Source organism: Dinoponera quadriceps, unplaced genomic scaffold (genome assembly GCF_001313825.1).
Source record: "Dinoponera quadriceps isolate SergipeBrazil2010 unplaced genomic scaffold, ASM131382v1 scaffold1578, whole genome shotgun sequence".
NCBI lineage: Eukaryota > Metazoa > Arthropoda > Insecta > Hymenoptera > Formicidae > Dinoponera > Dinoponera quadriceps.
In genome coordinates this window covers 371,487-383,578 of record NW_014555832.1, presented here as the reverse complement: position 1 = coordinate 383,578, position 12,092 = coordinate 371,487, and the positions used below count along the sequence as shown (strand labels likewise).

The 12,092-nt window shown below is 35.2% G+C and overlaps 1 long non-coding RNA gene across 1 annotated transcript in view; it reads right to left on the bottom strand.

Annotated features, from left to right (window-relative positions):
* Positions 1-924: 924 nt before the first annotated feature.
* Positions 925-12,092, bottom strand: part of LOC106745519 — a 17,372-nt gene continuing 6,204 nt past the window's right edge. The window contains exons 3-5 of the long non-coding RNA XR_001374532.1: positions 11,287-11,345; positions 1,272-1,355; positions 925-1,045 (exon numbers count right to left, since the gene is read on the bottom strand). This is a non-coding gene — a long non-coding RNA (uncharacterized LOC106745519). The remainder of the gene's footprint in view (positions 1,046-1,271; positions 1,356-11,286; positions 11,346-12,092) is intronic.

The window sequence follows — 12,092 nt, the reverse complement described above, 5'->3', positions numbered from 1 at the left end:
ATCGATTGAGATGTAAATTGTCTTGCCAAGAGAGAATTCACTCAACATTTATTTGCCGGTAATTCCCGGTTCATATCAATCAATACGCGTACTAAATAGTCGATTATCTGCCATTTATTTTTTGGCATCGTATACGATATTTTTTCAGAATTCTTTGCACAAATTGCCACATTTCAGATTTTCTCGTGTGGAATACATATAATTCGATCCATTTACCATAAAAATAGAAATATGTGGGTATGGATGTATATTTGATTTATTTATACGCACGTATTTATTTTCATTTATATTCAACACGAGAAGCACTAACTAAGTGTATTTCCAAATTATAACTGGAACAATAACAAACGAATGCATCAGATGGGAAGTTTATAAATGTTCTTCGTGAAATCTCTCAAGAAGCTCGAAGTGGCGCTATCGCACGGTAGATGTAGCAAGTTTTCGAGCATACCCGAGTAGAATGTGCCATCTAGCCGCGGCAAAGGGAGGGAAATTATTGATCGTAAAAATGGCGCCAACGCCAAGTTGTGCGAAGGAGGATATAAGTTACGATAGCTTTGTCGGGTTGAATCAATTCGTAAGTGCTCGTTCCTTTTTTGTTCGTTAAAATAACGAGGCTCTTCCGGCAACAATAACGTCGCGAATGAATACTTCGATAACTTTTGCATTCATAAAAGAGAGAAGTAAAGTTCCCGAAATTCTTGCAAAAAATTCCGAAGGATATAATATTAAGAGATTGATTAAAAGTGCAATTTGAACGAAATTTAATTGGCCTAATTATATCTGTAAAAGTAATCTGTAAAGTAACTCCAGAATATAAAATCGATAGTACTGTCTACGTGCATAGATCTCTTATATAATCTAATAAGTCACGTTACATTAAGACGTTTTTTAGATAATAAGAATGGTACGATACGATAAAATTCTGACGATAATTGACATATTAACAGTTCTCAATTCCACGATTTTATAATATTTATGATCCCACGTCGAAAGATGTCAGGAAGCATCGGTTTCAGTCGATTAATATCGCGTGTGAGAGATACTAAAAACAAGAAAAAGTAAGGAAAAATCGAATATAATTGACACTTGCGACGATCAAAGAGGCGGCAGCTAAGCATACGCGATTACATTGGACCAATAGGCGAAATGAAAGTAGCGTAATGTCACAGCATGTTTTTTATTTCCTACATATTTCCAAACCGGATGATCGAGAGCTCCCTGCCGAAAGTACGATATAGCAATCAGGAAAAATGAAAAATTAGACTTACAAGGAAAACGGCCAGGACGTTTCGAGCTTCTGCGATGGGCGCTTTTCGTGTTTCGCAGCATGTCGATTTTCAATTCCGTGGCAACTGCATGAAAAAAGAAACAAAGAAGAAAAGATTAGTCAATCATTGAGATTGGGTGTGGATTCGTAAAGGAATGCCTGATCTTTCACGAATTCATTGTTGCTCTCTGCCGCATAGCGGGAACAAAGTTTTTCGACAAAATCTACCGACGGTATAATTTTCAATTGATTTCAAAGATTTTCTTTTAACTTATGAAATTCTCTGTGACCTGGTACTGCGAATTTTTTTAAAACAAAGCTTATATTAAAAATGGCATAAATGATTATCGAAAGAACTGAAATGATGTTGAATATGATACATCACTTATAATATTGAATATATTTACACCATGTTTATATTGTTTTTATTGTGTATATTATATTTTAATTCGTTAACTTTTATTTTATAATTGTTTCCTTACACTTTATTCTACCGTTTTCAGGTACAAAAAGTAGGTGAATCCAAACTGTCATTAAAGTAGAGTGAGTTCAGGAAGGTGAACTTCACACGGGTTTATACAGTTTATAAAATAATATATAATGTTTATATAAAAATAATATATATTTTATATTGCTAAAAATATTATATTTCTAAATATAATACTTCGATTTAATGGATTGTTTATAGATTGCGAGATTTCTTATTTAAGAAAGAAGAAGACTGATTATTCAACTATTGGCGAAAAGCAATTCAAAACTATTGCAAACCAATATTATTTAATCGGTTTTTTTGCCAATAGTCAAATAGGCCAACACAATATTTTTGTGCTAAGGTTTTTTAATATTACGAAGCGAATTTACAGAGCGACACGATATCCAATAGGAGAACAGCTTTCCAATGAAGAATTGAATTCTCTATTAGAAAACTATTCTTCCATTGAATGTCGCACGCTGCGTGAATCTTCCATTAGAAGGTCCCTGGCATGTTGTATGAATATTAATACAACGTGTCCTGCAAGACTTCTGGGATATTAATAGAATGAGTTCAGACGAACATTTTCACGTTATATGACTTACATCGGAATCATGTGACCCCCTTCAAACCAAACAAGTTTCGTCTGAAGTAATTTTCTCTACAATCAAAAATAAAAAAGTTTTTAATATGGGTAAATTAAAATAGGACACCCTGTATATATAATTGAACATTTTCCTTTTTTACTGTCTGTATGCCAGTGCATGTAGCAATTCATTAAAATGAAAACATTCTCACTCCGCGAGACATATATTTTTTTCAGCAGTTAAGTAAGATACGTAGTTATTAATATATTGCTCATTGAAATTAAAAATACAGGTAAAATATAGGTAGAATATTGAGATAAAGATGAATTAATTCCGAAGTAATCGTCTGTCTCTTCAGGCGTGAAAAACACGAGACAACGACGACATTATCTTGAAATTCTCCATTGTTCCGTAACATATTTGCCGATAATTGGCAGTTTGATGAAGTTCTACGCAACTATTTTATAACAGATTATATATAGATGATGAAATTTACCAAATCGCCAACTGTCGATAAATGTGATATAGAATAGTTGCCCGGCGGGGGAGAAAGAGCGGAAAATAAAAGATGGATTTAATTGACAATCGGCATTGCCAGTCGACTAAAAGTTCGGACGTGTCGTTCACGTGTAAATTTAAAAATGGATGCTGTGCAATATCTAAGAGCTGACCGGCATATTATTGATAATTGGTCATAAAAATCAAGGACAAGCCACGGTCCTGCTGTATGCGTTTCTCCCAGAAAGGCGCACATTTCCGTAAGCTATACGTAAGGCAATATGGCAGCTTGCGCGCATCAAGGAAACCGCATCGTGTCCCTTGAAAAGCAGAGGAAATGCGGTGAGAACGGCACTTGTAAATAATCCGCATACAAGTACACGAATACACAAGTATACTAAGGTGCACCAAATTATTAAAAATAACTTTGGGTGGCGCCCATTTAAAAGACACGCGTAAGCCAGCGGTTATTTTTCCGGCTTGCCTTGCCGAGGGACATTCTGTAATTGGGTATTAGACTAGATAAGTGCAGAAAGAATGTGTCGTCGGGATAAATGGCAATAAATTTGCAGTGAATATATTATTTTATACTATTGTCTTTCAGATCGACAACGTAGAAAATTAAGCCTTCCCGAAAATGGACTGATGAATGCTACCTTTCGTAGTGACGGAAACATTAATCACAATGAGCATCATTATGCGGTTGAGAATCCCCATTGTCATAAAATTGTTCATATATTGGGGTAGTATAGCGTTAATGTTTGAATGGGTATTCTTGACGACAACATTATCGTATATTTACCCAGAAAATATCAACATTAATGCTGAGGTATATTTCTTAAAGGAAATTAACGGGAGATGTGACTTGGAACATTTGATACAGACAGAGTGGCGTAATGGCAACGATTAGATGAAACAATCCATTATCCATCAGCTACACCGTTCCTTGCCTTCATCAGCCGGAATGTGTTACAAAATAAAAACTTCGAGCGGCGTTATTTTGCGCCTTGAAGGAGCGAAAATTACCGGGAACAAAATTTCTTTATTTTTTCCATAAAATACGAATCTACAATAAAACATAGGCGTTTCTATCGCTAAAAAGTCAACCTAGGCCTTATTGGGCTCAAAATGGACCCAAAATCTAAGTAGCTCATGTGATGGCCCCCTTCAAACCCTACAACTTTTATTTGAAACATTTTTTTTCGATAATACAACGTTTTCGAGATATTTTGGCGTCTATTTTACAATGGGACATCCTGTATATAATTTAGAAGATTCTGAGACAGAACTTTTAATCTTCCAAGATATATACATATTTTATAAATCGATACATAAAACTGGTTAGCTGAAATTCAATTCATCGTTCAAATGATCATAATTGAAAAGTTACTTTTATTAAAAGGAACAGACCTATTAGCAACAATTGTTACAGTTTTGCAAGCGGCTACTATAATGGCCATTCGTATAAACAGAGGAACAGTTTCGCAGGCGGCCACTACAGTGACCATTCACCGTGAAAAGGTTAACAATGGATAAAACTGCGCGCGAAATAAGCCTATGAATACTCTTTCAGAATATCAAAGCTGGAACGAACAAACCAGATGAATCGTGACTTTACGACCGAGTGGTACTGGAACAAAATTTCAAATATTCGTTAAAAACAATGGTGAGTCATAAGTGGAATTTTCATATTACATTCAGTTGATGGAAATGCATTAATGGAAGCGTGAGAAACGATTCCAAAATGACGATATCTGTTGCGTCTCCAAGCAGATTCTTATCAAAATGTTTTTAACTCCTAAGATCCTGACATCAATTTACACGTGTTGTCTCTTAAATAAGGCTTACTTTGGATGTCAATAATTTCATGGAATTAATTAATATACAATTATATTAATCAACGTCATATTAATTATACTAATATAATCTGTCACACTAACTGTTTGACTAACGACAAAAATACCAACATATTTCACAACAAAACCAACTAAAAGTATATGATCGCAGAGTAACTCCGGTTGAGAATTAAAAAAAAAAGGAAAAAAACAATAATTAAGCGTAATATATGCAAAAATTACTTGATAATAGAATGTATTTACGACAAATCTGAGAGAAAAAAATGCACAAATAGCTAAAGCTTAAGATAGCAAGGTGAAGATATACGGAAGACCATAGAAAACGATAAATGACTCATTTTCTGTAATCTTACTAGTCGGTATAATGATTAGATAAGATGGGCCTCTCTGAATTTTTCACTTCTCCGATGAAAAGGAAAAGTAATAATATGTGAGGAAGAAAGAGGTGGCTTCATGATAACGATTCAACCAATCCGGACTACTACGGTACTGATTCAAAGTCAAGACGGACTAGGTCGTATCCAGTCAAATTCAAGTAGCACCGCTTAACACTACTAAATTCATTCCAGTTCACTGTAGTTTCAATTTTATTACTGTCACTCGATGATACATCTGAGTACATATAATTAAATAAAAGTACTCGCAACACTTTACAAATGAATAATCTCGACTGTTATTTTTATTGTTCCATAAGATTACCGGTAACGCGCTTTAAATAAATTCACGTGAAAATATGTTGTTCACCATGAAAAATTATCACATTGCTGAGAGTGCACTAATAGTTGCTCGAGTTAAGTGCAGCGCTTTTATCCGCATTAATATGCAAGTGCAAGTTCAGATGTAAATCTCGAGAGCATCACAACTGTCTAAAGTACTTTAATTTCTCATTCTGAAGGCGAATCGATGTTAATTACCTGCTCGCAGTGCTACTTATCTGTAGTTACAATATTTTATTTCTTTCTCTTGCCCGTAATATCGGGATATTTTCAAGAACATTTTAATATCGCTGTTAGTGTACAACTTGAGAAATGAAACTTTTCGATTTTGCATTCATACTGTCATCGCAGATTATCGTTGATTTCGTTAAGGAGAGTTCTCAAATTGTAGACTTCAAAAAATCGATTTCTTATTTTATGCATTTTCTTAAAGATTTAATATTTTCGGAACATTTTAAGCCTTATTTAAACAGATTCTGAGTAACGATTTGGTATAATGAATGTTTTCATTAGTCAAAGTAATGATAATGTATTGTCACATCTACATATGTATATATGTATATTGGATAACAAATATAATTGTAATTTTTAAATTCCGAAAATTGGTCAAGTTAGAATTTAACCTAAACGGCGCGCAATTAGCAATTGCGAAACAAAAGCAAGAAGAAAACATCTACAAGCTTCACACAAGAAGCCAGAACAGCCCGCAGAAACGAGCAAGCAGCTCTATATGAGTTTTACGAAGAAGAGTTAAGCACACTTTATGGCTTTGAAATCGCAGAATAGCTGTAAAATATCATGAATTATTTCCAATGTACTCTAAAATAATACTGCAAACTTGCAAAGCCAAATTCCTTTACCAAGTTCCTCGAAACGACATTTGTCAAATTAGTTGGCAACTTTTCTCGGAGACCAATGAACCGATTACCTTTGGACAAACTTTTACATATAAAAAACATTATTTTCCTTCTTACGAATATACAGAATTTCAATGTTTGTAAAATTTTTTTTATCGAGCAAAAACAAATATATGAAATCAAAACTCTTTTCTTTGTCATATTGCTACTTTCTCAATTCTCATTTTTTCCCAAATTTCTACATTCATATGAGAGACGCACTCATATAGATTAAGAATTTTCTTGAAAATTTGGTTAATCATATCTAGAACCAGAGGAAACCTGCCAACCGTCCGGATAAATCTTTTCGCGACGTCATGTTGCGATAGACCGCGATTCAGTAACGAGATAATGTATAGCTTTGAAAAAACTAAGTTGCTGTGGGAAATATAAATAAATGCATACACAAAATTTCAAATCGATCGAAGTAATAGTTTCTTGAAAAAACCCTGAAAAAAATACCTATTTTTCAAGCCTACAACCAGAGAACTCTTTTTTTATTTTTCTTAGCTGCAGTATCAAATATTGGGGAAAAAAGCAGAAAGAAACGTTTGAGAAGCTATAGGCCACATAAATATTAATTATTGTGAAACTTACCTTCGCAATTTCATGTACACATACGAGGTCTGTTCAAAAAGTATCGCGAATTTTGAATTTCCGTGGGTTACATATATTCGATTTTCCATTTTTTTTGTGGCGTTATGTTGGTACTCATGTCCCTCACTTATGCCGACAAGTTCGGCCATTTTGAATATTCAGTTTATCTTTGACAGCTGTTTTGCTTGGACGTGTTTTGGCTCGTCTTCGATTTTTGCCTATTCCAAAAAATGGATCAAAGAATCTAACAAAATTAAGTGCGCGGACGCATTCCGAATGTTGACTGTGGCATATAGTGAAGATACCTTGGACCAAAGTAACGTTTATCAGTGGTACAAAATGTTCTCAGAGGGCCGAGAAGATGTGAACGACGAAGAGCGTGCCGGACGCCCGAGCACGTCAAAAACAGACGAAAACATTGATGAAGTGAAAAAAATAGTATTGGCCAATCGTCGAATCACCGTTAGAGAAGTTGCTGAGGACCTAAACATATCGATTGGCTCGTGCCATTCGATTTTTACTAATGATTTGGGCATGAGACGGGTCGCCGCGAAATTCGTACCAACGCCCCTGCTCACACACCGTTGCTTGTGCGCGAATTTTTGGCCAAAAACAACACACTAATGATGCCGCAGCCACCGTATTCCCCAGACCTGGCCCCCTGTGACTTTTTCTTGTTCCCGAAACTGAAGAGGCACATGAAAGGACGACGCTACGCTACGATTGAGGAGATAAAGACGGCATCGAAGGAGGAGCTGAACAAGATCACAAAAAATAATTTTTTGAAGTGCTTCGAGGATTGGAAAAAACGTTGGCACAAGTGTATAATATCTGATGGGAATTACTTTGAAGGAGACAAAATAGATATTCATGAATAAATAAATAATTTTTGAAAAAACACAAAATTCGCGATACTTTTTGAATAGACCTCGTACATACACATACACTGGACGTGCGCGCACATGTGCACACGCTCACTCGCATGCTTGTACGCACTCAAGGTTGGAAAGTTAAAAATAACTCGTTATCATTATCCATTAAAAAAAGTAACTCGTTACCGTTTTATATTTCAAAAAATAAAAACGTTACAATTTTCATTACTTTCTTTACCCACTTTTGAAGACGATTCATTGTCGTCTGTACACGGTGTTGCATCAAATACAGTAGAACTCGGTAAGCACTTTCCAACCTATCATCGGGAGGCTCCGCTTCGCTTTGTTTCTTTTATCACCTCACGCGTTTTTTGTGTGATGTTTCCAGTATGTCTAATAAATGAGAAAACTAACTGATTAGATAGAAGCAGAATAAAGCTGAAGCATATAATATACATGCACGAAGAACATTCTGCTTCTGTCCAATCAGTTAGTCTTTTCACTTATTAATGGACTAAGCTTACTGAGGATATTACTTAAAAAAAAAAGAAAAAAGCAGTAGTATCTTATAGATGATATGGAAAACTCTTGAAGACAAATATTCATAATTAAAATAAAAATTTAATAAGAAATATAGCATCATTAAAAGAAGATCAACAGATCTTCTGATTTTTCTCTCCTCTACAGGTCCTGTAGCATGATATGCGACGTTCCTGAGACTCGTAAGCTGAGCGTGGAGCAATGAGGCAAGGGGAAACAATACAAGGCGAAGCCTCCCGAAAATAGGCTGGAGTGCAAGTGCATCGCTTGCCGAGCTCTGAAATACGGGTCAGTAGGACGGATTGCCTAATTATTTTGCTTTTTAGGCACGCCAACTGCAAAATGCACCATGTATTCCGCAAAATAACGATACAAATTTGTTATTGTTATTCAAAACATATGTAGTTGTAACAATGCATTACCGTTACCTTAATTAATAAAAAAATTATTTCCGTTACCAAATCGTTACTTGGAAAAGTAATTATAGCATTTCATACAACGTATTACTTTCCAATCCTGTGCGTATGCATACGCACATGCACGTGCCCACACACATGCACACACTCTCACGCACGCGCGAAAACACACACACATTCTCTCTCTCTCTCTCTCTCTCTCTCTCTCTCTCTCTCTCTCTCTCCTTCCGTCACGTATGTATACACAGGTATGTAAAGGAAAAAATAATTAAGGATAAGTACAACGATCAAGATAATCTCGACAACCGATAGTGATATTATATTTCCGCTGCGCATGCATTACGGGATAAAATAAAAACACGAGGTACACTTTACAAGTTCATACGCTATCAGCTCGATATATTAGATCCAGTGTAATGACATAAGAGATTAAATAATCGATGTCAAAAGGTCGATGGCAGTAGACAAAGAAACGAAAGGTCCAGAAATGTCGAAGCATGCATGATTATGCGAGCATTTAAGAGGCTGTATTTTTTCTAGAGAAAAATAAGGAAGGTAAGATATAAATATATAGGATGATTTATATAAAGTAGCTGATGTAATTATTTGCAATATTTAGATATAAAAAAAATTAGATTTAAATTAGGAAAATTAGATATAAAGAAAATAATTCGCACAAGGGTGTTTAACCCTTTGTACTCCGGAGCGGAGCCATTTAAAATTTGTCTTCAAACTCGAGGGCTCCGCTATGGAGACAATGCAAATAACTTTCAGTTCATAACATAAGGACAAAGACAAATCGTAAAAACTATTGTGTATAGGATATTCCGCTCTTGCTATTTGCATTTGAGTTTGAAGAGTTTGAAGACAAATTTTAAATGGTTCCGCTCCGGAGCCCTCGAGTGCAAAGGATTAATATAGAGCATGACATCATATGATGAGAATGATTATTTTATAATTGAAAACGTTAAGAAGATCTGAAAGTCAACATTTTTATTTTTTAAATAGAATAATATATTTCCAGAGATTGCATCTTTATCCTGATATTTTTCAGCATAAAATATTAAAAATTTTTAACGGCTTTTCCTTAATACTTTTATACATAGAACATTAACACGTTGACTGCCACGGAACTTTTCACGATTCTGGTCTAAGAAGCCAATTTGATTTAATCAGGTAATGAAGCGACGAGATAACTCGTAGTTGGCGTCCTGGGCAAATAAACAACCTACGAGATATCTCGTAGTTGGCAGTCAACGTGTTAACAGGAATTGATTCATATCCATTTCTATGTGTGTACACAGATGCATCCATGCGTCTGCAAAATATAGTGGAATATAATTTATTCCTATTTTTCATTAATCCAATCCTTTCATCATTATAAGTATAAAAGAATTAAGGTAAGGTCATCAAAAAATGAATAAGAGATATTTCATACTTTATAATGGAAAATATATATTAAAACAAAATATGTAAAATATATCAGAAAATAGGTTTATGTTTTTTATGAGATCTTACTTGAATACTTTTATAATAACGAGTAAAATAAATTTATATCCGAGAAACGATTATTGTTGTCTTTGAAATGTTCCCAACGTCTTTAAAGTAATCGTTTTCACCATATGAATGTTTCTTTGTGTATCGGACATTCTTGTAAGAATCAAATTTTATTGTGAATTTTGCGAATAATTGCACCGGTCATTCTATATATATATATATTACTGTGCATATATACAGGGTACATGAAAAAGTCGGGACCCCGGAATATCTCGAAAATATGTTTTATAAAAAAAAATGTTTCAGAAGAAAGTTTTAAAGTTTAAAAGATTTTACTGTTTACTGATCTTATCGGTTTGACCTTAGATGATGTCGCCAAAATCAGGTTATCTTGAGTTTTTTTTCAATGAAACCCTCTAATTTTTTATCGCATATTCTTACAGTCCTTCTTGAGACCTTTTCAAAACATTATGATTTTATCGATTTTTGAGTCAGCCGTTTCATCTGGGATCATCCTCCGATCTTGCCTTCATTGGCTGGATCACCTTCCGATCTTGCTTTCGTTGGCCGGATCATCCCTTCGATCTTGCCTTCGTTGGCATTTTACGATAAAAATTTCGATAACTTCGACTGACTCAAAGTGAATAAAATTGTATTGTTTTCAAAAAGAATCAAGAAGAGCTAAAAAAGTGTGAAATAAAAAGGAGGGAGTTTCATTTGAAAAATTCGATAATGTGATCTTGCCCTGATCTTGGCGACGCCATCCAAGATCAAACCAATAAGACCAATAGATTCTTTTAAACCATGTAATTATTACCTGAAATATTTTTCATGAAACTTCTATTTTTCGAGATATTCCGGGATCCTTTTTATGCATCCTGTATACGAGTTATATACAGAAAGAAAGAGGGGGAGGAGAGAAAGAGAGAAGCAATGGCAGATCGATAATATATATCGAGTGATTAGCTAAGAGATATTACATAGAAATAGTAAAAGTAGAAGTAGAAGAAAATTCGAGCGTAAGGAATAAAATATGTGAAGGCAAAAAATAATGTAAGAGTCAATGTACCCTATTGTTCACAGATCTGCGATGGTGATCGCCCGGCAGTCCCGACAATAGTCCAATTCCTACCAACACAATAACATAATAATCAGTGAGCTTCAATATGATCGCCGCTATTACGCTAAGTCGCATTAATAACAACATAGGTATGAAAAAGTACTGCATAATAGATTCAGATGTTTCTTAAGTACACACATATAGCATGAATATTTTATGCTCGAATGAAAACGCCGCGGAAACGCGATACGCGTTTCGAATTTCGCCGTTCGCTGTAATTTACGGGCGAATGCATCGCGAACTTTCAGTTCCATCGTAACGATCGAAGTGTGATCTTTAATTTCAAATGACTTTCGGGGAAATTCAACGAAAAAATTCGCGTACTGGTCCTTCTTTCAATACATGGCCACTATCCCACTTCTCGCAACGACAAAAGTTTTTTTATCACGTTCGCCAAACGGATATCTTACTCTCGTGGTGACTGATATGCACTAGTTCAAATGTGTAGTTTAAGATATTAGATATTTATAGAGCCCTCTCAACGGCTACGAGATGCGACTGTCGACAGAGATTGTAGAGATACGGGGTCGCTGCCATTCTCCAAACACTCGTTCTGTTCCTTCCCTGCGGCTACTACATGGCGGCGGTGGCCTCTTAGACCTTTCAGGCCTCCCGCAGCTGCTATACTACGTCTGTGACATTCAGGCCCACTCGAAAAACGCCTTCAACCAACGCCTATTTACAAGATGTGGATAATTCTCATGGTCAAAGAGATCTGGGTCACTGATTCGGGCTAGCATGAAAGGGGAGGGGGG